A 27,186-nucleotide genomic window follows, 5' to 3' on the forward strand; every position below is an offset into this window, starting at 1 on the left:
TCACTATTTTACAAAATACAATTCCTCTCTCTTGCAAACATTGATACCAAACATTATCAAAAACCATGACACAAACCAACAAGAAAAAAGCACAATCCGCTTCCTAATCTGAGGTAACAAAGGTGCCATTATTGTGAAAGGTTCAAATATATTTATTTAATCATGCAGACACTATTTATTCTTTCTAAAAAATGTAAAAGCCATTCATTTGCCCCAAAATCGTTTTTTAAATAAGATTTAAGAAACAGAGCGCAGGTCCTATGTACAAGCATTCCATTTCACTACTGATACCTCACTATTTTACAAAATACAATTCCTCTCTCTTGCAAACATTGATACCAAACATTATCAAAAACCATGACACAAACCAACAAGAAAAAAGCACAATCTGCTTCCTAATCTGAGGTAACACAGGTGTCATGATTGTGAAAGGTTCAAATATATTTATTTAATCATGCAGACACTATTTATTCCTTCTCAAAAATGTAAAAGCCATTCATTTGCCCCAAAATCGTTTTTTAAATAACATTTAAGAAACAGTGTGCAGGTCCTAAGTACAAGCATTCGATTTCACTACTGAAACATCACTATTTTACAAAATACAATTCCTCTATCTTGCAAATGTTGATACCAAGCATTATCAAAAAACATGACACAAACCAACAAGAAAGAATCTCAATCTGCTTCCTAATCTGAGATAACACAGGTGATATCATTGTGAAAAGTTCAAATATATTTATTTAATCATGCAGACACTATTTATTCCTTCTCAAAAATGTAAAATTCATTCATTTGTCTCAAAATCGTTTTTTAAATAACATTTTAGAAACAGAGCGCAGGTCCTATGTACAAGCATTCAATTTCACTTTTGAAACCTCACTATTTCACAAAATACTATTCCTCTATCTTGTAAATGTTAATACCAAGCATTATCAAAAAACATGACACAAACCAACAAAAAAGAAGTTCAATCTGCTTCCTAATCTGAGTTAACACAGGTGACATCATTGTGAAAGGTTCAAATTTATTTCTTTAATCATGCAGACACTATTTATTCCTTTTCAAAAATGTAAAAGCCATTCATTTTCTCCAAAATCGTTTTTCACATCACATTTAAGAAACACAGCACAGGTCCTATGTACAAGCATTCCATGTCACTACTGAAACTTCACAATTTTACAAAATACAATTCCTCTATGCAGTAAAAACTTTTTACCAAGCATTATCAAAAAACATGACACAAAGCAACCATAAAAAACCACAATTTGCTTCCAAATCATCTCCATAGAGTATACAAGTCTCTATCTATATTAAATGAATCATTACTCACCTTTACAAATGCTTTGGGAGATTGAGAACAGTGTCAGACACACACACCAATATTTCTTTAGCAGAGCAAAAGGTATGTACTTCAGGCACTGCAACCATGAATGGCACAGAAAACCTCTAATTCTACACACATATCCCTCATGTTAACCAATTAAAACTCTTCCCTCTCTATTTTCAAACCAACACCCTTCCCCCCCTCAGCCCTTTCTACCTGTTACCATAGCAACTCCCTCCTCACTGAGCTCTCAGGTTTAAAAGTTTATTCTACAATGTTGCAAATGAACTCAGCAGGGATGTTTGACCTCTCAATACACCAGCTTATCCGGTGCAATGTTTCTTTAAATGACTTTTTCTTAACCATTCAAATTACTTCTTTCACAGAACAGAACCATGCACCCTAACTTTCAGTTTTCAACTATCTGAATCTATCAATCATTGCTTGTGATTCAAGAGCACTGAAACTCCACTTTTTTTTTTACAAACTCCTACTGTTCCAACTGCCATTTCATTCCCACACTTCATCTGACTGCACCAGAACCTCCTCTCACCATGTATTCTGTCTGGATTATTGGACATAGCTACATTCACTGGGCTCAAAGGTATGCAGCTATCAGAAATTTTCAGAACCTTGATTTACCAAATGTAGACATCAAGTGGATTGACCAAAGAGGATTGAGATGTCATCAATTGATACCATTGGTGAAAACCTTTCACCATCTGCCACACCCTGACCTCATAATTTTGCACTGTGGTGGAAATGACCTAGGCACTTTGACTGGGGTAGGTCTGGAAATGCTTTTAAAGGACACCTTTGGGCAATTGATGACACTTTTTCCACGAACTGCCTTGGTATATTCCAATATATGCCAAAGACAGAAATGGAAGTGGTCCAACCAATTTTGTCCACAATTTGAGAAAGCACGGAAACATGTGAATAAATCTGTTTCTGCTTACATGAGAGACTATGGAATGGGTTCAATATACAACAATAACTTGCGTTACAACATGCAAGATATCTACAGAGGAGATGGTGTGCACTTCTCAGATGAGAGGAATAGAATATTCCTCCTGAATTTAAGACTGTGCATTGGAACCTACTTGTAGGTACCTAAATCAGCCACAGAACCCAAAAGCTCTTTTCAGGGCTACCCTACCTCTCATCACTCAAAATGATTACTTTTCTCTAACTTTTTTCCCTGTTTTTCACCAAAGTACGCTCCCCGGTACGCTTCCCGGTGCGCGTACCGGGCGCTTACCCCGCGAAAATTAAAAAATATATATTTTTTTTTTGGCCCATATTGGCCTCCTAAGCCCCCCTCTGAAAACCTAGGGGGTCAGGGGGTGTCTACCGTGCCCCTTTTTACCCATTCCCAACGTTGGTTATCCTCCATCTTGTGTCTCAATTCTACCGAAACACAAGATGGAGGACTCCCGTTGCGCTGCCGGTGCGCGTACCGGGCGCGCACCGGTAAGCGCCCCCAAAAATATTTGTAAGTCAATTTACTTAAAAACCACTGGAGAAACTTTCACCGAATATAGAATAGGCCCTACTACATAACAGTCCCTACCATTTCCCCAAATTTGATGGAATTCCATTGGGCCATTTGGGCTGTAGTCCTATCTAAATATCCTGAGGTAAATTACATGACAAAAACACATATGAAAGTGTTAGAATTTACAACCAATTAAAATGTTACTTTCATTTTCTACTTTTATGTGCTGACATTTGATTGGTTATGTACATGAATATGTATGAAAAATGAGAGGGAAACACGGCCATTTAGACTAGAACTACCTGAGGTACATTTATACAGCATATTCTCAGAAAACTTCAACAGATTTCTGTAAGGTAAGTTGTTAATTTGTAAGGGGAACTATGTTGTGCACTTTAAGTTAATTTGGAAAAACGTTTTCTGATAGTTATTTACTGTCCCTCTGTTATAGTTATAGATTGAGATAGGCTTCTCTGTTATAGTTATGGATTGAGTTAAGCTTCTCTGATATAATTATGAATTTACTTAGGCTTCATCACATGCACTTTTTTATATTTCTACTTCCTGCCTGATACCATACACTGCCCAAAGATAAATTGACTGTTAAAAACTCAGAAGTACCTCTCTGAACTTAAACCCAACAGTGTCCTAACTCCACTGATATAGTTATTTTTTATGCAATTTACAGCAAGAAAATGGAAGATACACAACAGTCCATCAATATTTCTTTCGAAATAACTGATGAGGAGATTCTTTTCGAAATTACCGATGAGGAGATTCTTCAAGAAGATTTTCTTGACTTCCTGGATGAGTCTCTTGACCAACAATTCATTGACTGTTTAGATAATATGGAATCAGGCATTACAAATTTGGAGGAGATTCCGGATAATGAAATGTTGCAAGTGTTATTAAATTATGAAAATTCAGAACAATAAATTTATATTTAATAATTAAAAATTGTTTGACATTATTCATTTTTATATGTAATTCATGAAGTAGTACCAAAATGATTATAATATAAAGTGAGACTTACAGTATACTGTGCAACTTTTTTGTGTTACATAGTAAGTTTGCTCATAGTTACTTCATTTCTCCAACTATATTATCTCAAATGTGTATTTGACATCTCTTTTTGATCTCCAGCCTCCTTTCTCTCACTGTCTGTCTCTAATGCACCATATCACCACCAATTTTGTGTAGATTCAGAAGAGAGTAAAATGTAATACTTCAAAACATCATAAGGGAGCAGGGTAGACTACCCATGATCCCATAGGCTTTTTCAAGGAGTGCTTAAAGGATCTGTTTCTGCTTTCCTGACAGACTATGGTATGGATTCCATATACCACAATAACTTCTGTAACAACGTGCAAGATATCTACAGAGGAGACGGTGTACATTGAATTTAAGACTCTGCATTGGTACCTACATGTTGGTACTTAAATCACCCACACAACACAGCAACTCTATTCACAGCTACCCTACCTCTAAGCACTTTAAATTATTATTTTAGCCTCATCTCTTCCAATATTTCCAACTTCGTCACTGGCTCACCAACCCCGAAATCGCTGCACTGGTGAGCCGCCCCATGTTGAAAAATGGCTGCTGACTAAAGATACAGATAAGCACCTCATCTCTGAACTCTACCAAATGCTCACACCACCACACACCGCGGCCAAAACTCCAAGCCAGAGACGTTGGGAGGCTGAATTGGGAAGAGCCCTGACGCCCACGGAGTGGAGACACATCTATCATAGAGCCTCACACACCACTCGTAACACCGCAGCAAGGGAGTCAGCAGTGAAATTAGCTATGTACTGGCATCTCACCCCAGTTCGGTTGCACAAGGGTAACCCAGCGCGTAGCGAGCTTTGCTGGAGGGGATGCGGGGAGAGGGGCACTCTGACCCACATACTTTGGGACTGTGCGGGTCTTGGAGACTTCTGGAAAGTAGTCTTAGATGAGATTGACTCAACATTCGAAACTGAAGTCCCGAGATTTCCTGCATACGCTCTGTTGGGTCTGCCGAATGCACTGACTTTTCCATTAAGGTCGTTGCGAGGCCGGCAAATGGGCATTGCCATGCAGGCGGCCACGCAACACATTTTATCACTGTGGGGATCCACAACCACACCTACGCACACGGGTTGGCTGCATAGGCTTTGGTTCACTCTTGGGATGGAGCGCATCCATGCTACACTCACTAATTCTGCAGAAGCCTTTCAGAAGACGTGGCTTCCTTTATTGAATCTCCTATCCAAAGAGTTCAATGAAATTACATGCCCTAAATACCTCCGAATCCTGCGTCTCACCAATACCACTGACGCCCCTCGGTGAAACGCCAGACGGCCACACTGATCTTTCCTGGCGCATTGCTGATTCCACTGGCATTTCAGGGCACACTGGTCGGGGTGGGGGAGGGGGTCTGGGGGGAGGGGCGGGAAGTTTATAGTTGTTGTTGTTCTTTTCATGTCATCTGACCGCTGAGCAGCCTTGCCGCACTTACGATGTCACAATGCTCTCCTGACATACTCATGCTGCTTATTCTTTCATGATAGGGAAGACATGCTTGTCTGTCCCGCCAGCTCTGTATGCCACATGCCTGCACCTAAGATAGAGATGTCTCATTATCTGCTCGTTGACTTATTCAATAAAAATACATTTGAAACTAAATTATTATTTTACTGTTTCACTGGGTTTTCCCCTTGGTATGCTCCCCGGTACGCTCCCCGGTGCGTGTACCGGGCGCTCCCCCGCGAAAATTGATTTTTTTTTTATGCCCCGTGGGGCCCTTTTGTGGCCCCCACATCAAACCTAGGGGGTCGGGGGGGGTCTACCATGTCCCCTTTTGGTAATTTCCCCCTTTGTTTTTGCCACCTCTTGTGTCTCGATCCTACCGAGACACAAGATGGCGGCCGCTCCGGACTGTTTGGAATGTTGACAGACACCCGAGAGCCAATCAGCTTTCCGCTCGCGTTACTCGCTGGTACGCGCCCCGGTGCGCGTACCGGGGCGCGCTTATAGATATATATATTTTTTTTAATCTAAATTGCTCAAAATCCACTGGAGCACATATCTTGAGACATACAAAAGCACATCGGGCTACCAGTCCCTACAATTTTGCCAAGTTTGGTGGAAATCCATTCAGCCGTTCCGGCTAAAAGTGAGTCCAACCGCCCTATGGAAATTAACATGGGGAAAACACGTTTGGGACCCCCATTTTATCTCGGCCCCCGCTTGACGAATCCCCCCCAAACTTTCAGGGAAGGAGCGCAGCGGAGCGGGCCATCTTCTTTGAGAAATTCAGCCAATTCCGTCCATCAACGCCAAAGTTATTCCCAATAGAATGTTGCGAATTTTCTATGGAAACTAGGTCCTAACTATAACTATCTACTGGCGACCGCCAGTAGGTAATATATATATATATATATATATATATATATATATATATATATATATATATATATATATATATATATATCAGGGGTGGGGGAATCATATCGCCCGACGCCCGAACCAAGTTGTTTTTATCAGTGGGCAAGAAGATTTAATGTCTATTTTGTCCGATGGACAAGTGGACATCAAATTACGTCAATAAAACAGGCTGTGGGTACTCTGGGGCTCACAGCCAATCAGAGAATCGTGCCAGAAGCCTTTGGAGGCTTATGATTGGCTAGCAGACCATAACTGGGCTCTAGACAGGGATTGTCTGAGGGAGTGAACACGTCACTCAGTCTCAGCAAGCAGGAGCTCGCGGCAGCCGCGAGGCATTACATTAAGGTAAAATAAGCACGGACATAATGCCAGCCATAGCACTTGTAGAGTGTTCTAATTACAGAGCGATCTGAGCAAAATATAACCCTTTTGAATAGAACTGGTGCGCCTGCTGTGAGAAACCGTGTGTAACCTTGTGGTTCTAGAAAGCGCGGGCTCTCATCTCTGCTATTGGAGTGTTAGACAATATAAAACGTGGGGGCGCTGAAGCAGAGGGCCCAGTAAAGCGGCGCCGCAGTACCGGGGGATCCGAAAAAAGAGGTAACTCGGGCTCACCACGGACTTGTGGGCCTGGGAGAGACTGCTGATCGATCGGGCAGGAGACAACGGAGTATTGGAAACAAACTGCAGGACTAATTAGCTGGGAGGCCGTATCCCACTGTCTAAGAGAAGTCACTGTCCCTTTGCCACGCTAACTTCAACTTACTCCACACACTGTGGCACTATCAGGCGCCCTAACAATCCAAGGGATCCGCAAATCAGATAACATTCTGCCCTCACTTGTTTACAGGAGGCGTCATTATGCTGCAGGACCCTGCAGCCGCCTCTACCTAGTCCTCCTGTCCCATGGGCCCCCGGAGATCACTGCTGCCGCCGGCTTCCTATCCTCGTTGCTTCGGGGTTGAGTGAGCGAGAGCCGACTGCAGGGTTTTGGAGAGGCTGTGGCCGAGGCGCTAGCAGACCACTATAAACATAACTGTTTTCCACTTCCAGAGAAGCCCGCCAAAGGATCCAGATACCGCTGCATTTGCATCAAACATGGTAAGGTGGGGAGTCTGATCGGCCTTATCAGCCAACAGCTGTTCACGCTGCTGCCCCTGTCTTATCGGTCCGGGTAGGACGGTTCCATCTGTGTGCTTTGAGGTGGCAGTCCTACCACCCTGTTTCCCCAGCCACCTCCATGGTTGAGTGCACGCCAGGGGGTGAGGTGGGGCCGTCACCTATATTCTAAAGAGCAAGTCACTGGAATAGAGCAACACCCAAAAGCAAGCGGGGACGGGGAGGAGTGTGGCTAGCCTGGAGCTAAATGAACCTGATGCGTTTGGTTAATGTAAGGGAAGGGAGGGGGGGGCGAGGTAGTAGGGTGGATATTGCACTTCAAAGACAAGCCTAGCCTGACCAAGAACCTACTGAGTCCTTATTATTGGGGCTCAGTCGCTGCCTGTTTACTATGGCTTGTGACCTTTTACCAAATCCTCCCAGTAGTACTCTGCCTCTGTTTGTAGGGTTTTGAATATTAATGTATAGCACTTTCGGCCTTGCATTTCAACTTCACTGTGCCCCTGCCCCTCCCCCAATTTGTGCTGTTGACAACGATTGTCTCTGTTGCCCATGGTGTTCGGCAAAAAACCCCTAGCTCCGGGAGCCCCAGAATTCAGTTAATTCCATACCCGAAGTACCAACAGATGCCACCAACCGCTGCTGATGGAGCCTGATTAGAACTCCCTTTCACACCAGATGTGTGACACAGAATTGCCATATTGGGCAATTCCCCTCACAAGTGGGCAATATATTTCACATTTGTGTGAGAAACTGATCAATTGGCCAGTGCCGAGTATTTTAGTGGGTATAATTAAGCCTGTTGTACGCATTTCTTTTAAGCTGCGGCGGCGCTGCAGTTTCTTTCTTGAGCTGCCAGGCTTGCTTAATTGCTAAGAGTAAAAGGACACACTCACTGGATAATTAATAGGTAAAGCGGTTGTCCAGATTACACCAGGTTGGTAAAGTGGGGACGACAGCTTGGATTAGAAGGCGCATTTTGGGAATCGACAACCTAAATGTTCCCTTTGCATAACACATTTGAATTCCTGTGCAGCTGCGCCAATTTAATAGTGCTACTTTAGAAATAAATGAATGTGACAGTCCATGTGTAAATGTAACTGGCGCTCATGTAAAGCGCTCCAATACCTTCAGGTCGAGTTAGCGCTATATAAAACCGCAATGCCATTCTTTTATTAGCACTCAAGGTCTTATTAAGGCCATATTAAAATTCACATTGTTCCATAGGGTGAAGAAAAAGATTGTCCTGCATTTTTTATTTAAGCACCAAACGCCACTTTAAAGTGTGTGCGCACTACCTATAGTGGAAGTGGCTGTGGGCACAGTCCATCTGCTCGGAGCATGGATACCCCTTGAGAAGCAAGACATTCTTTCCCTCCTTTATTGTGCCCCAAGGTGAGACAACCACACAGGGGTCTGCATGAGGGACATTTCTGCAAGCCTCACAGCCCACGGGTATTTCCACAATATCTGCACACAGCAGCAGAAAAGGGGAAACTTGACCCGGGCGAGAACAGGCAGCGCAATGACTCTTTGTATTTCAAAAGGTTGAAGCAGTTTTTTCCTCACCTTCTTATCTGTAACTCAGTGGTGTGGTGAAACCCCACCTCCCCCGCTCTGTCAGCTGGAAGAGGGAGCGAGGGCTGCTACTGAGCCCCAATCAGCATGTCAGCCTCAAAATAAAGAGCAATTAATTCTAGAGTTTTTGAAGTGTAGTGAAGTGTGTGTGTGCCCCAAATAACTGAAATGTTAGCGGGCCCAAGTTAGCTTCTAAGGGTAGAGCAGAACTACATAGTGGAGCAGGAACTCACTGCTACCTGTTTGCAACTTCTCACTCTAGCCGAGACCTGACTTGCTGCCTTAAGGCATTCTCATTGTTCAGACATCTTTCACCTGTGTCTGATTAAAAATAATAATTAAAACTGCTTTATTCATCTGAATAACGTATCCCCGTCCAGTAAATAAGTCAAGTCTTAAAATGACTTGATTAGTGAAATTGTGGTGAGGAAGATATGAAGGGTGCCATTAAAGAAGAAGAGAAAATGCTGATTTCACTTGGCAGCAGTACAACAATCTGGTGGTTTGTTCAGTTGGTATGTGCTAGTTTATACAAATGTGCAGAGCTCTGCCAATGAACACAACTAGTACAAAAGGGGGTGGTGATGGACGGAGCATCTGAATCAATCAAACACTCACACCCAGTCAAAAGATCTGGGTTTAATCCATCACCGTTCTTTAGCCCACTCTGCCACCCCAGTTCAGACATGACTATATGCAAATCAGTCTGACCCTGTGTCTCATGGGAACAGTCCAGCCCGAACTGCCAAGCCATGTCTTCCCTGGACCAGAAACAAGCTTCCGAGGACCGGTTTCTGGCATTCCAGCCGTCTTCAGCCCGGCTTGCTTGAATCCAGTGGCAAAGTGAGCAAGGGACTCACGTCTGAGCATACCCTGCCACACTTATGGCAGCCAAAAGCGGTTCAAACGTTCCGTCCATCATCCCCTTTTGTATCGCAATGAACACAACTAGATCACTCTGACTGTGCTTGTGTGAAACCGGGGGGGCCTCCATTTAAATACTCATAGTTTATGAACGAGAACCTGGCTAGTTACAAATTTGCTTCCATGCTTAAATTGTGTGATCTTAGGCAAATATTTTATTTCACCAAAACTAAATTTGTCTTCATAATCAAGAGAAGCACTTTCAAATGCATGCATTCAGAATACAAGCTGTACAAAAACCCGTTTTTGAATTAATATAGACCACAATGTTGCTCTATATTCTTGTCACATACAGTGTTCACATCTGCCGTACCTCTTGGTTCACTAATGTCACTGTCATTGGTGCGGTACATCGTCCATTCTTCAAGAATGTCAAGACTGATGGCGCGGGCAAATCGATCATGAGGGGTCCGTTTTCTCCTTCTACAGACAGATACATACTTTAGTGAGATTCTAGATCCTTGGCAGGGCATGATGCTTCCGTCTGTCTGTAGGCAAGCCAAAGGGTGTTCATTTTTATGGTGTAACTTGTATTTCTATACAATTTCTATATGTTTGAATAAATGGGATAATATTGCTTTTCAAGTTTTTCTTAGCATTATTATTGCAAAGCATTTAATGGTTTACTAATTTTAATAAAACAAAAATATATTACGTTTCTCTGTCAGCCCTCATGTTTGATGTATGGACGGACGGGAGTGGGTGGGACAAGTTGATTTTACAGGACATGTAGATCACAGTGGCATTTTGTCCCTTGGACAAGTAGATTATTTTGAAAATTCCACACCCCTGATATATATATATGTATGTATATTCCTTGACTCTTCCACCAACCGCTGCTCCACTTCACCACGGGTGCTTCTTACCGCACGGTGGAGTGCGTATTACTATCCAAAACACTCGGTCCCTATCCTCGGACCGTTTTCCAATAAAGAGCACTCAAGCTATTTTGCCCAGTTCACATGCCATATTTATTCATAGCATTGCAGTTTTCGAAAGGGAAGGAAAAACGGGCCGCACTCCCAGAGTGAAGATTTTACACTTTTTTTATTTTACAATTTTCATTAAATAAAGGGCTTAATGAGTGTGTCAGATCGACGCGTTTTGATGTTACCAAACACCTTGTTCACGATCAACTGGCGCCCCAGTAGAACTTCCTTAAAAGTATTCAGGATACAATGACGTAATTTCCTGTTTTCTTTATAGGTGGCCCTTTGCATTTTGGTAGTTGTTGTATTCAATACGGATTTTCATTTCTTCGAGGTCTGTGTTACATTCATATGACTCATTTCATACACTTGGGGTCGATTCCGATTTGGGAAAAACCGCTCCGAATAGCCGCTCGGAGCGTTTTTCCCGTATGAATCGTACCCTGCAACGTCACCCGTACGTACGACGAAGTACGAGTCATACAGAGACCGTACAACTCTAATCTCCGTATGATTCTCCCTTGGAACCCGCTGTACGCGACATCTGTACGGTTCGTGGCTGGTTTTTACGACCCAGCAAGTACGATACTGTTGTAAACTGTATACTTGATCTACTCTATGATCTGTTTTATTCTCTATGTTCTTGCATCAGTTCTAGAATTACCATGTTACTGTGGACTCTAGGTTTTGCCAGAACAGTTGGTTGACTGGTCGGCAGGCGCTAGGTCCTTCACTACTGTGCTCGTAAATAAAACCTCCTATTTACCTCAGATGGACTGAAGAGTATATTTACAACAATTTGGCGACTTGTGCCTGCTGACTCCTGACTTATTCTGCCTTCTGACACGAAGACAACTTTATGAAGCTTACAGTCAGAGCACGGTATCACAATAGGACCTAGCAACAACGAACCCAGTGATGCTGCGGTAATCTCTAAATGAGAGATTCCTGACATCGGAGACCTTCTCAGCGAAATTCGGAACTGTTCAAGCTTATTTCAAGAAATTACACTCGACTTACCTGTGAGTACCAACGTATCTTAGCAACGACTTTGAATCCCCTCTAAATTCTCTTCATGTACTCGAGCCTGCGAGCGTGACTCTGAGCGAGAGCCTGACGTATCAAAGACTCTTTCTGAGTGTCAAGCCTCGTTCTCAATTTTTCCGGCCATTTCCTATGACGCTTACATCATTCACTTGTGTCTCACATACCCGGAAGTAAAAACGTGCGTGCCAAGCCGTGTTTGTGTCCGGCGGCCATTTTAAAAGAACAATAATACAGTTTACGCTGAAGTTACCGATCTCCTCAGTTACAAACAAAGGTCAACTCCACCGGTGAGAAATCATTGTACACCGACAAAAGAGGTATTTATCTTCAGTCTTATTTGATATTTACTTCTTTTTAGCGATGGCAACAGCACAAAATATAAATGTAACGCTCCCTCCACCCTTTTTAAATGAACCAGGAAATCCTCATGTACAATGGGAGGATTGGTTCATCATGTTCGATAATTATTTGGAGGCAACTGATGGCCAGGAGTTTTCTTCCAAAAGAAAAAAGGCTATCTTATTGAGTACACTTTGGAAGGAGGGACAAAGAATTTTCAGATTTTTACCAATTGCACTACAGGCAAATGGTGAAGCAATTCCTGATCTCTATAAAGAAGCTATTTCCAGATTGGAAGTTAAATTTGCAAAAGAAGAAAACCTTGTGATGCATAGGTATACATTTTATACACAAAAACAAAGATTTGAGGAGAGTATAGATGATTTTGTTACCCGTCTCAGAGAATTATCTATGAAGTGCAAGTTTGGAACTATGGCAGAAGAACTTATACGAGATCAACTAATAGTACAGTGTAGCAGTCGCAAAATTCAAGAAAGACTCTGGGCGGCCAAAAATCGTACACTCAAAGTTGCCATTGAACTTGCACAAGTTATTGAAGAGTCAGAGAAATGCATCAGAGTCATTGAAAACTCCAAGAAAAAACAGTCGGATCAGGAAGTATCTATAGTTGCGGATAGAGATGGAGAATCTGATTCTCATTATTATTCGGATGATGCTGTTGCTGTCATCAAGAACAGGTCGAAAACTTTTCCTAAGAAGACCACTTCTCCGAACAAATTTTGCAATAGATGTGGCAGTAGTTCACATTCCTCGGAGGCCAGGTTTTGTTTTGCAGCGAACAAAGAGTGTTTGAAATGTGGAAAATCAGGACATTTTTCAAAAATGTGCAAAACAAAGAACAAGCAGAAAATTGCCGTTGTGGAAGATTTCTCTAATAACTCTGTTGGAGATAGGTTGTTAGTAGTTTGTGACTCAGATGTTGCTAATGTCAATGATCAAAGACTGAACAGACCTAAGGCTATGTTTATCATAGATGAGCGTGAAGTCCCACTGATGGTTGACACCGGATCCCGTCACACTATCATTCCCCAGTCGACATTTAGAAAACTTTGGTCTGACAAACCTTTGCTCAAGAGTGACATATCTCCCAAAGGGTTTCAAGGAGAAGCTATAGATATAGTTGGTTATTTCGAATCTAGCATTGTGTTCAAAAAAAGGTCCACAATTGGAAAAATGTACGTGTCTCTTGATGGTCCACCCATTTTAGGGTGGATCCACCAATATGACCTCTACATTATCATAAACCCAAGGGCTCCTGACCAAGTCATGGTTTTGGAGGATAATTCGATTGATATGATTCTGAGTGAATTTGATTCAATATTCAGAAGTGAATTGGGCGAAGTGAAGGGCTACTCCCATATGATAAAGATGAAGGAGGGGTGTATACCCATCCAGCACAAGCTCCGGAGGGTTCCTCTAGCTATAAGGAATGAAGTGAAAGAGTTGTTGGAAGAAATGCTACAAAGTGGGGTCATTGATGTAATAACTGGAGATACACAGGGCGTAGATTTTGTTGTAGGTTTATTAGTATAATCAACCCCTTCAGGCATCAAGGACCAGTTCCTTCAGCAACCAAGTAAGATCTCTCTGCCACCTGGATTCTACATTCCAGAATCCAGTAAGCAGGATGAGATATTAGCATATAAAGGAACACGCACATTATTAAAATACAACATATCTCCTTTCCTAAATAACTAAAAACAAAAAGAAATAAACAAAAAAGGTGACAATAAATTTGAATATACTTCTGAATACATTTGAACTTACTTCTGAATATATATATATTAAAGGTTACAGCTATTTATAGTTTATGTGCACTCATAGTCCTTCATCCAAACCGGTTTAGATTTAGGACGAACACTTCTCCCCTTCATACCTGAAATTGAATCCCAAAATTTTGTAGAATTAGATGCTGAATTGATACATCCTTGACTAGCAAGGAGTTTACACTCTAAATCATTGCATTTCGTTACACTCCTTATGTTCCATTTTTTCCCATCATCAAGTTTGACTATATTTCCAACAGTATAAACGATCTGTTTAGGATCGGACCACTTGAAAGAACCAGGTTTTCTGTTCTCCATGCGCTGTGTGCATACCCAATCACCACATTTAAAGGGTTTCAATGATGTCTTCACTCTGACATTGTGTTCACGAACATATTTTTCTTGATATCCTTGTACTTTATCTGATATTTTTGTGTCATCCTTGACTGTTTTGTCATTTTTCTTGATCATCCAATTGGGTTTGACTTTGGAACCAGCCTCTCGCCCTTTTAAAAGGCTAAAAGGAGATATCCCAGTAGCAGTGTGTGGAGTGTTCCTATAAGACCATAACATGTTTTTGTCAGCTTCTTTGCAGTTTTCACCATTATTGTTAGCAAGTTGAATACATTCTTTCAAAACACGGTTAAATCTTTCTACTAAACCATTTTCCTTTGGGTTATAGACTGAAGTAGTGTTATGTTTAATACCAACCATTTTGAGATAACCAGCAAATTCACCTGCCACAAATTGCGGACCGTTATCAGACAGAATTATACTAGGATATCCTTCTCTGCGAAAAACTTCCTCACAAAAATCAATAATGTTGGAAGCTTTAATGTCTTTTACAAAAGCTACTTCAGGCCATTTGGAATGGAAATCTACCAATACCATGGCATATTTGTTTTCAATTCCCTTTATATGAAAAGGACCACATATGTCCATGGCAACCATGGGACAAGGTTGCCATGTATTAAGGTACCTTGTATTTGAAGATATTAGCCTGGGGGTTGAACATTTTTCAGTAAGTTGAAGGACGTTTCTTCAATAATTCTTCATTAATTTATTCATCTCCAGCAAAGTTCAATGTAGATTCTTTGGTATTGTATCCCATCCTCGTGGCCACTGTAATAACTGGAGATACACAGGGCGTAGATTTTGTTGTAGGTTTATTAGTATAATCAACCCCTTCAGGCATCAAGGACCAGTTCCTTCAGCAACCAAGTAAGATCTCTCTGCCACCTGGATTCTACATTCCAGAATCCAGTAAGCAGGATGAGATATTAGCATATAAAGGAACACGCACATTATTAAAATACAACAATTGAACCTGTGGAAGGATCACCATGGGTTTCTCCCGTAGTTATATCTAAAAAATCAAATGGCAAGTTACGCTTCTGTGTGGACCTCAGGTCAGTGAATACGTGTGTGGTTGCAGATATTTTTCCCCTTCCAAACATCAACGTATTGGTGTCTACACTAGAAGGCGCGAAATATTTTTCTAAACTTGATCTTAAGAGCGCTTACCATCAGGTTAGACTACATGACACTTGCAAACATATCACCTCTTTCATCACCACGGAAGGTATTTTTCAGTTCACACGATTACCTTTTGGGCTAATATCAGCAGAGAGTGTTTTTCAGCGTATAGTTCATGAGTTGTTCAAAGGGCTGGAAAAAGTTGTCTACTTCCAAGATGATATTCTTGTATTTGGTGATTCTGTGGAGGAGCACAATAAAATACTCAGACAGGTGTTACATAGGATTGGCGATGCTGGGCTTACATTGAGTAAAGAGAAGTGTGTTTTTCTTGTCCAACAAATTGAGTATCTTGGACATGAGATAAATGTTGATGGCATTAAGCCTAAGAGGGACTTGCTGCTAGCTATAAGGTCAGCTCCTCGCCCAACTAATAAAGATCAGTTGAGGTCCTTTATGGGCCTCATAGAATACTATTCCAAATTTGTAAACAACTTCTCGGAGAAAACCATCGAGTTGAGGAGTTTACTCAAGAAAGGGTGCAAATTTGTTTGGGGTACCAGACAGGAATCGGCTTTCATATTAATTAAAGAGGAAATTTGCAAAGCTGGTATCTTAGCCCCCTTTGACACTAGACTTCCTACTATTCTCATGGTTGACGCAAGTGCGTTTGGTCTGGGTGCCGTCCTTGTCCAGAAACAGGGTCTTATTGAACGTCCTATTGCATTCGTCTCTAAAACATTGTCTGATGCTGAGAAAAATTACAGTGTCATTGAGAAGGAGGCCTTAGCTGTTGTATGGGGTACACATTACTTTCGAACTTATCTATGGGGAATCAATTTTGTTGGCAAAACTGATCACAAGCCTTTACTTAGGATTCTTGCTCCTGGTGGAGCTGTCAGAGGTTCTCCTAGGTTGGCCAGATTAGCTTCCAAATTGCAAGATTTTCACTTTCAGGTAGAGCATATTCAAGGTTGGAGAAATCTCCAAGCAGATTGTTTTTCTAGATTACCTTTGAAATCTACAGAATCTGATGTTCAACTTGATTTGCTGGATGAGACTGTTGCTTGGGTGCAGGATGTTACTTCTTTTGGTGTTGGTTCTTTCTCACTTTAGGATTGGGTTGATGCCATGGAAAGTGATGAAGTTCTCAAAGACGTAGTCAGACTACTCAAGGATGGTTCTAGAAGAGAGAGTTGTGTACAAGTTTCTGTTCGTCCATACGTCAAGATTTTGGAAGAATTGTCTACATGTGGGAAAGACATCATTTTACGCAATGACAAATTTGTCCCGCCTTGTAGTCTCAGGTGCAAACTTTTTGACATTGCCCATGAGGGGCATCTAGGGCAGACCTTAACACAGCAGAGACTCAAGTCAAACTTTTGGTGGCCTAGTATGGACACGCAGATTGCTATGTGGGTAGAACAATGTACTATGTGCAAGGAAGGAGAAAAACGTCTTAAAGTGGCAGTTGGCACTAACATGGGTGAGATTGCTTGTCCTGGTGGTGCCGTGGCATACCATATGCCTGGATTTCATTGGACCCATGTCTGAGCTTGGTCTACATCAGCGATTTGCCATCGTGTGTGTTGATGTTTTCTCTAAATGGATAGTAGTCAAGTTTGTTAAAGATATCACCACTGAGACCACTATTCTGTTCCTCAAATCATTATTTCACTCTGAGGGTTTTCCCAACTTTATTGTCACTGACAATGGGACCCAATTAGTCTCACAAAAAATGCAATCTTTTCTTTCCCATTCTGGTGTGTCCCATCATCGTACCTCACTCTATAATCCTCAAGGAAACGGATTGTGTGAGAGGATCAATAGGTTGGTGAAAGGAACAATCCAACTGGCTGTCTCTGGTGGATGCAGTGTGTCTGATCTTGTTCAGGAGATGGTATGTGCTCATCGTACGACTGTTCATGTGGACTTTTTCATGGAAATTCCACGAGATCTCCATTTGAAATATTGCGTGGAAGGCCTCCTGGCACAAAGCTTGTTCCTTCTTGGTTCAAGCAACTTATGAGTGATGGTGGTCATACTGATGTGTCATCTCCCACTAGGAATTATAGAATTTCAAAAGGGGATTTAGTCAAAGTCAAACCGGGGACATGTGCTAAAGGTTTATCGAAATTTCGAGGGCCTTTTTCTGTTAAAAAAGTTTTTTCCAATTGTGTCCTAATTGAAAATGGAGAAAAATTGAATTTGAGACGGGTTGCTGTTTATCAGAAATATGGACAAACTCCCTTTCAACCTGCTCCTGATGCTTCAGTTCCTGTTGCTCACAATTCTTGTTCTGTTTCTTCTAAGGAGGGAGGTGGTAGTGGTTACATGTTTTTACCCCAAGAGTGTTTTCCTTATTCTTCCTCTTTGGACAGGTTTTGCTTCGGGGGTGGTGATGCATCGGAATCTGGCTTCTCTGCTATTCGACACACCACCATTGATTCTTCTCCTCCCCTTCCTCCTCCCTTTTCCACTCCTAGAGTTTCAAGGTACCATAAACCACCTACTTATCTGAATGATTATCTTTGCAATTGATAATTTTTTTTAAATGTTGTTGCTTAGTTTATAAGGAAAGGAGATGTGTTGTAAACTGTATACTTGATCTACTCTATGATCTGTTTTATTCTCTATGTTCTTGCATCAGTTCTAGAACTACCATGTTACTGTGGACTCTAGGTTCTGCCAGAACAGTTGGTTGACTGGTCGGCAGGCGCTAGGTCCTTCACTACTGTGCTCGTAAATAAAACCTCTTATTTACCTCAGATGGACTGAAGAGTATATTTACAACAGATACGTGTCGGGTACGCACCGTGGGACCCTTTTTCTACGGGAGCTGAAAACAGCCGTAAAAGCAGAGTTCGCACCGAAACAGGTAGGGAACGCCCCCCCCCCCGGGTACGGTGCGTACCCCCCATGATCTCAGGGGTACGCACCGTACCCCTGCGATCATGGGGTGTACGAGCCGTACCCCATGTACGATGGGTGTACGAGCCGTACCCCATCGTACATGCGGTACGGCTCGTACACCCATCGTACATGGGGTACGGCTCGTACACCCCATGATCGCAGGAGTACGCTGCGTACCCCTGTAATCATGGGGGGTACGGACCGTGCTGTGTGTATGTATTTGTGTGCTTTTCCGTACAACGCGCCCTTACCTTACGTGGACCGTAGAAATCGCGTCCTCATACCCCGGTCCGGATTGTACTCGTCGGGTCGTACGGCATGTGTACGAGTCGTGCGGCATGTGTACGAGTCGTACGGTTCACGGTTTCAGCCTTGCAATACGTACGGATCGCGACGATTCGGACGGATTCACGGAATACGGATCGTACTACGCGACTCAGACTGACAGGTACGATTCGTACGGAGAGGGCACCGGATACAAATCGTACGGATGTTTTTTTTCCCGAATCGGAATCGACCCCTTGGTGTTTTTTTCATGGCTTCAAGATGTAAATAAACCCTTATTTACAAAAGCAGACTGCGTGAGTATTGGCGTTATTACACTGCGTGGAGTGCATGGTACATCTGTACCAGGACGCTGTAAATTACCGGGGTATCTCTGACCCGGACTGCACCTCGGCGAGAAGAGTCCCGGCATTTCCAGAGAAGGAGGAAGTAATATATATGCAGCTCCCTCTCTGTAAGAGAAATTGTGCTCCGCTTCCAGCAAGCAAAAGCATTTTAATGATCTTGCTTCCTGAACGTGGAGCACAGTTTTGTATGGCTCAGCGGGAGCAGCAAAGCTCCCACTGACCTATAGCAAACAGATGTGTCCCGCGGTGGGCACCCCAGGACATAGTAGAAGCTGGACATAGAAGGAGCCAGCCCCAGGAGGTGGTGGTCCATAGGGCCATGTATGGCTCCAGGAGGGGGCTGCGCAGCCCCCCTTCTTTGTTTGAACGCCATGGGAATGTGGTGGTACCTGGGGCTGCGGAGGGCTGCGCTCCCCGCATTCCAGTTGTCAAAGGCTTGGATGCAGGGTGGTATGTGTGCTCCCCATTAACTTTAAAGCTGTGGGGAGTTGGCGACCCCTGGGATGTGGTGGGGTCCATGCGGTTCATGCATTCTTCATACAAAAAGCCCCAGGGGGGCGGCGGTCCCCAGGTCTGCTTGGGGGTTTGCGTGCCCCCTTCTTAATGAAATTTAAAACCCCGGGGAGGTGGCGCCCTGGGCTTGTGGGGGGATCTATGTGGCCTTCTTCATATTCTTTAAACAAAAGGCCCCAGGCAGGTGCCGGTCCGTGGTGCTGGATGGGTCCAAACGACCCCCTCATTGAAAAATTATTAAGCTGCGGGAAGGTGGTGGTCCCCGGCGCATCAATGAGCTCCAGGAGGGAGGGCAGTGTTTTCCCCTCCTTTTTCTAAATGCCTCTGGGACCTGGCCGACCCGGGGGCCAATTGGAAACGAACTGCAGGAGCCCATGCTTTGTTTAAAAAAAAAAATAACATTTTTGGCATGATTCGTGATCCAGCGTGACTTGTACCAATTTTTTTTTTAAACTAAAATCTTTTTCTCACTCTGGGACCCTCCTCTTCCTCCCCCCCCCTCACCAAGAGACCTAAGGGTTCAAGGTCTTTCTACCCTGAACCCTTTTCTTTTTTTTACATGTTTTTGTCTGGCACTTGGCTAAACTGACCCACAAGATGGCTGCCAACACTTCCTTGTTTGAAGTGTTGGCAGCCCAACAGATATCAGCACGAGATCAGGAGGAGACGCGGGTCCTCTGCGTTTCTAGATATACAACTGGAAATTTCTTTAAATAACGCAACTACAGAATGGATTAACACCAAATCACAAAAAGGCAGTTCCTTGAACCAACATCTACCTTCCTGCCAAATTTGGTGTACTTCCGTTTAGCAGTTTGGGCTTTAGCAGTGTCTAAAGTTCCTCAGGGAATTAACATGGGGAAAATGCATTTTGGGACCCCCCCTTTTTCACGGCCCACACTTGATGGATCACCCTGACATTTTCAAAACAGCAGTTGAAGTGAGTGGCAAACTAGTTTTGAAAATTTCATGAAGATTTGTCAAACAATGCCAAAGTTATTGGCAAATGAAAAATCCCTCTTCCTATGGAAACTATATCCCAACTATAACTACCTACTGTTGACCGCAAGTAAGTAATGTATATGTTTATATATTTTTTTTATTTAATCTACTGCCGGTCACCAGTTGATAGTTATTATTAGGGCCATGTTTCCAAGGGAAAACTGTTTTTGGCTTTCCTTTACTTTTGGCGCTGGTTGACAAATGTTCCCAAAATGTTCCCAAAAAGTGTGCCGGTGATTCTATTTATGCATTAAAAGTTTCGAGGGGACAAGAAAAAAGGGGGGGGGGTCTAAAAAAGTGAGTTTTGCATGGTAATTCCTATAGAGATTTCAGACACCACTACATCACAAACCGTTGGACTGAATTTCACCAAAATTGGTTGAAAGGTAGCTCTTGGTCCAGAAGTTGAGCTTTTTGTTATTTGGTATAATTCTGTCCAGTACTTTTAGAGTTATTAAAAGAACCCAAATTGGTATGTATTCCAAACCCTCCCTATCTCGTGCTAAAAACTGATTAGCTGCCCACACTTCAACCAGGAAGCCATCTTGGGACTCGGCTTCAACCGATTCCCAGAAAAAATGTAAAAAAAAATAAACGAGAGCATGGTAGGATTAGCCTGACCCCTTTACTCTGGCCTTTTTTTTGCAGCGAAATTGCAAAGGAGTAACGATTCAGTGGCACAAATTAAAAAGAAAATAAGCGCAATCTCCTGTGCTTTTATTTTCAATGAAGCCTCCGGGCATGCTGAGATTATAAATAGGTGTGCACCCTTTAAGGGTTTTTTTGCCCCAGAGACCACCACTTCCTCGGTGATATTGTGAATATTTGATGCGGGCAATGCGCCCCACCGGATCTCGGGGACCACCACCTCCCGGCGCTATTGTGAATATTTAGCGGCTGATTGCGGACCCCATAGATCCTGGGACCACTACCTCCCCAGGGCTAATATTAAATAAAATATAAAGGGGGGCTTGTGGGCTCCCTGGGCCCCGTGGATCACCACATCCCCAGGGCCAATTACTATTCAAAATAGTTGGAGGGAAGCTGCGCGACTCCTCTCCTGGGCCATACACGGTCCTAGGGACCACTACCTCCCTGGGCCTGGCCCATGAAAAGTAAAGGAGGGGGACCCACTCGGCTCCCCTCATAGAGACATATATGGCGATGGGGACCTCTACTTCCAGGGTTGGCGCCTGCTATCTCCCAAGGTGCCCACCCTGAGGAGATAGCTGTTTGATTTTACTTGACGAGAGGTGTGACAGCTCCCCCAAGCAAAAGCAAACACTCCACTTCCAGAAAGCGGGCCCAGACATGCAGGCAGGGGAAGAGTTTGCAGGAGATGGAGAGCTGGCTAAAACCATGGGGCCTTGAGGCCCACCGCTGTCCCATAGCACACTTGGTGCCCTGGGTGAGACGTGGGCACACAGGGAGACATGGCCGGGCCCCTAGGAATGGGGTCTGCAGAGCTGATATCGGATACTGTGCCATCCCCCACCCCATTCAAATAAGGCTGGGCTTCAGGAGATGGGGTTCCCGGGGCTAAAATCGGCCTGGAAAGGGGAGCTGTGTGGCTTCCCTCCCCCATTAAATTTTGGCCGGGCCCTGAGGATGGGGTCTCCAGGGCTGAAATCATCCCGGGAAGGGGGGCCCTCGTCCCCATTTTCATTAGTAGTATGCAAAGTTCTTCTTGCCTTTTTTCGCGTTGATGAACAGCTTAACAAAAGACTCCCGATCACGTTTCCAGCCAATTTTGGTGACGCGTTATAGATGCAGAGCACTTACTTCATTTAGTTAAGAGGAAGCACCCCTTTTTGGTGGAGACTCATCTCTTTGTAGTCTCGTTGACTTCTCTTGACTACAATTCACATTATCACAGATTTGTGGATGAAAATGCATGAGGAACAATCACATTGCAGAAATTACATGCACATATGGTCACTGGAAACATTACCCTGCGGTCCTTTATGAAGCTGCAGTGCAGAATATGCACAAGCCATTTAGCCAATGAGGCAAAAGCTGGGGACTCTTCTGGGAAAAAATGAGGTTCCAGTATGCCCATGGTGTTCATTTCACAGAAACTAAACCTCAATAGGGAGCACTTACAAATATAAACGTAGCAGGTGCCCCAGTTTTCGCTCCACTTCAGTAAAGCACAAACGTTCATAACTTCTTGGGCTTGGCAAAGGCGAATCAAATGGGTTACCTCTCGTATCCCACGTTGATAAATATTCTGAAATCTTTAATGGAGGTGACTGCATTGTTGATCTAATGGAGCACTGTTGGACCCGTCTGCTTCTGAGAGTCCCCTCGCCAATATGATTTCTTTTGTTCCCCTGAACCTCCCAAAATTTGCCGCTTTTTATTTGTCTACCAGGACCTTTTGGTGTGTTGTTTCATGGGGCTAGGTGTTCCTTGATACCCAGTTGCTCACAAGGTTTCTGGCACCTATTTACAAGGCGCCTGGCGAAACCTGTGGACATGAAAACTGAGGTTGGCAACCTGTGTGTGTTTAACCTTAAAATGGTGGACACATATTTCCCTCATGTGAGTGACTCCCATTGGAGCCTCCTTGAACCCTGACCTTTTGAGGTTTTGGCGCCCTTTCTGGTTGCCGCGCTTTCCTGACAGGAATTTCATAACTTTCCTCAGGTACACAAAATGGCTGCTCCAGAGCCCCAGTACGGTGGCTCTGAGTGACCAAAAGACACCTCAAAAGTGCCATGCCATTGACACAGCCAGGGAAGGTTCTAGAACCTTCTGGCTCGTGCCAGTACCTCAGGGCACTGGCTATATAAAGCCCAGTCCCTGGCGGCCATTTGAGATGTAATTCAGATTCCAGACTTGACACCAGAGTGACACCTGCCCTGCTGACCCCTGAGGTGGCTGAGAGCACAGGCAGTAGAGTGGCAAGCGTTAATAGCCTGATTCCTGACTGGCGTTCCAGTCAGGCGTGTTCCAGTAACCTTGCGCCTACAGCGCCTGCCCAGCTAGTGCCTCATTGCCCCAAAAGACTGTGGCCAAGTTTATGTGCCTCCCCGCCCCCCCCCCCGGTGGCAAAATCGTGAAGAAAAGGCGAGTCGCGACCTTCCACAGTACCCCCTTCGTGAATAGCGCCTATCGCGGGGGACTCGGACGTCTCCGAGCCCCACCGGTGTTGCGCGCTTCCTGGTTGTGCAGTGATCGAAGGTGAGGTGGTGCGCCGGGACGGGGAGAGGCCGGCCTTCATTGGGCGGGATTAGCGTCCCTGCCCTTTCCCAGAGACCTGGGAATCTGTTGCCGTGGGCGGGACCAGCCCCCGTATGAGGAAGTCGGAGGGAGGTCCGTGAAGCCCCTGAGAACCCTGATGCTGGCGTAGGAAGTGCTCTGCCCCGACTGAATCGCTATTCGATTGCAGCCGTAGTGAGGTGGGTCGTTTCCCCTGGAGGGGTGCCGCGTTATCAAGGAACTGTGCACCGGCGTTGATTTGAGTGAGCGCTGAGACTGAGTGACCCCGCTGGCAGCCGTTCGTTCGTCTACTGACTTCGAACTGTGCTACCCTGGTGCCTGCGATATTGCCGAAGGCTCAAGTAAACCACACCGGCAAGCGGACATCCTTCCCCGGTGGCAGCGGAGGGCCAAATGTCATATTTACCGTGTTTCTTTGTCTTTAGGTACACGCGCATGGGCCCCGCGTGAACATAAAAGAGTCCCCAGTGCACCGTAAATCCAGAGAAGCCCGCATGCATTCCCCATGATTCCACAAGTACTGTTATCCTTTTCAAAGTGGGTTTATCTTGCAAATGTAAACTTCCTGATTTATTTAATTGGTGGCAGCGATACCAGAATGAAAATGTGGTTATGCATTTAAATGAACCAGGCTTTATTATTCCATGTATTGGTGATATATAAACCTGATATTCATTTTATTTATTGATAGAGCTATTCCTAATATTTATGCAACACCAGTGTTCCTGAAGTCCTATTTACTGTATTTATTCTCAGCCTGAATCCCAGAGTGCTGTAACAAATGAAATGTGAATGTGCTTCCCCAATTGATCCCTATTTACAGCAGAGAACTTTTATATAAAGGAATCGTATTTTTCTACAGCAGTGGTGTGGTGTCCTTCTTTTTGGTGTGACTGTGCAGGGGGTTATTATTGGGTCAGAGCTGGCTTAGCCCTACAGCCTTCACTGCCTTGACACTTGAGCCAAGCTACCCCCTTTGTGTTGGGCTGGCCCATCGCAGGTCCAACAAGCACAATCTGATCTATAGTGATTGTGATGAATGGTTTCTTTCTTGTCATTTCCTGGTGAGAGCAGAGTCCATGGCTCTCCCTTTTAAATACCCTAAGCATGCAAATGCCCACATTCCATTGCACCACTCACGCCCCCTTACAGACACTCAGAGGCACCTCCACACCCACTCATAGTCCCGCACAGCCACTCACACACCCACTCACTGACCCATAGCGCCATTCACAAATGCGAGCCACAGACCCACACACACACTCACAAGCCCACTCACAAGGCCACACAGGCACTCATGCACCCACTCAGAGAATCACATACCTACTAACAAACCCATAGCACAACTCGCACACCCACTCACGGACACACACAGACACACACAGACACTCACACACCCAGTCACAGACCCTCACAGCCACTCACACACCCACTCACAGACCCATAACACTACTCACAGACACAATCATAGACCCACACAGACACTCACACACACACAGACCCATAGCACCACTCATGCACCCACTCACAGACGCACAGAGACACTGGCACCCACTTACAGACGCACACAGCCACTCACACACCCTCACTGACCCACATTGTCATAGACACAAAGAGGCACTCCCAGACCCACACAGGCACTCACACACCCACTTACAAACCCATACAGCCACACACACATCCACACAAAGACTCATACAGCCACTCATACACCCTCTTGTAAACCCATACCGCCACTTGTACACCACCTCACCAACCTATGCACCCACTCACATATCTATTGTCAAAGTTTGAGGGTTATAGTTAGGACATTAAATTAATAAAACCTTCGAAATTCACTTAAAAAACCAAAGCTTACAGGGACGTTATAGTTAGTAATTAACATATAAAAACCTTAGAAATGTTATGAAAAAAACAAAGGTTGCAGGGACATTACAGTTTGGAAATAGAATTTTAAAAACCTTAGAAATTCACTGAAAAAAACACAAGTAAAAGGGACGTTATGGTTAGGCTCAGATTTCACTCCTGCAAAACCCAGTGAAATTCAACAGTTATAGTTACCTGAGCTAAAACTATAGCCTACACCCCCACAATGCACTGCTTATGACCTTACATATTACATCACTCATGACATGGTCAGTGACATCACTCATGAAATCACTGATGACATCTCAGGCACTGGTTTGGGAGTTCCTTGTAGTGAATGCAACATAACAAGCTCATTTGAAGATATCCTCTGCGGATGCATGTACATCCATAGCAGCTATCTAATACATAAAAGCATTTACAAAGACAATAAGTTTCACTGCCGAGATCAACGACTTTGCCAATGTTTGTTCCTAACTTCAACATCTTGGCACTTGCACAGCTGGCAAAGTTTGGAAAAAATATTGTGAAGTTGTAAAGTATTGCTGATCACAACTTCAGATGCCCCTAAGAGTAATACTTAGAAGTCTAACTTTGCATAAATCAAGAAACATCCAGACGTGTGAGATCAGGTACTCCAAGTGAACCCCCACAGTGCATTTGCCATTAATTCTGACTCCGGCTGTTTACTAATCTGGTAGAGACTGGGTGTCAGTATCGATCTAACATTTTGCCTGGTGTTGTTCTGGCACCTGATCAAGGTGCATGTAGCTGTTGAGCAAGAGAGGGAGTTGGAAGACTCCATATGACACCTTATGTGGGTTAAATACCATAGATACAATGAAACCTATTGCCTTTAGTCCAAGAGGAAGGGATGTGATTCAGTCTAAAGTGACTTTGGGTTCCCTGCATGCGTTGTTGTATAGACATCTATATATTATGGTTTGCAGTGCATTATTCCACAGAAAAACCAAGAATGCTAGGTCAGCCTTCATCAAGAGTGACAAATAAATCATTTTCAATGTCTCCTGTATGGTATTGCTTCTGAAGGGAACAATACCTAGTTGACAGTGCTGCAGAGGGTGGGTTTGGCTGTCGGTTTGTTTGTAGTTTTTCTGCACTTACTTTTTTCAGGATTTTTAGGATGTATCAGAGATATCAAGACCTGACTGCAAAAGGATTTTTTCTGGACTTCGGAGATAGATGCATGCTCGCCGGCTGTTTACCAATCTGGTAGAGACTGGGTGTCAGTATCGATCTAGCATTTCGCCTTGTGTTGTTCTGACACCTGATCAAGGTGCATGCAGCTGTTGAGCAAGAGGGGGAGTTGGAAGACTCCATATGACACCTTATGTGGGTTAAATACCATAGATACTATGAAACCTATTGCCTTTAGTCCAAGAGGAGATAGATGCATGCTTTAATTGGCAGAGAAGGAAACACATTACTCTGGGAGACGTTTATCAAATATATCCTGTTTACAGGAAGTAAAGGCAAGATTTACTATCCTCATCTACTGCTTTAAAGGCAGTGAAGGATGACTGAAGAGGATGGCTGGTGGAAATTTATTGCAATGTTTCGA

General features: G+C 43.8%; 1 protein-coding gene across 1 annotated transcript in view; it reads left to right on the forward strand.

Annotated features, from left to right (window-relative positions):
- LOC144772437 (cell surface glycoprotein CD200 receptor 1-A-like) overlaps positions 1-27,186 on the forward strand; it is a 369,215-nt gene that overhangs the window by 112,032 nt on the left and 229,997 nt on the right. The gene's annotated exons all lie outside the window — the stretch shown is intronic.

Source organism: Lissotriton helveticus, chromosome 8 (genome assembly GCF_964261635.1).
Source record: "Lissotriton helveticus chromosome 8, aLisHel1.1, whole genome shotgun sequence".
Classification (NCBI taxonomy): Eukaryota; Metazoa; Chordata; class Amphibia; order Caudata; family Salamandridae; genus Lissotriton; species Lissotriton helveticus.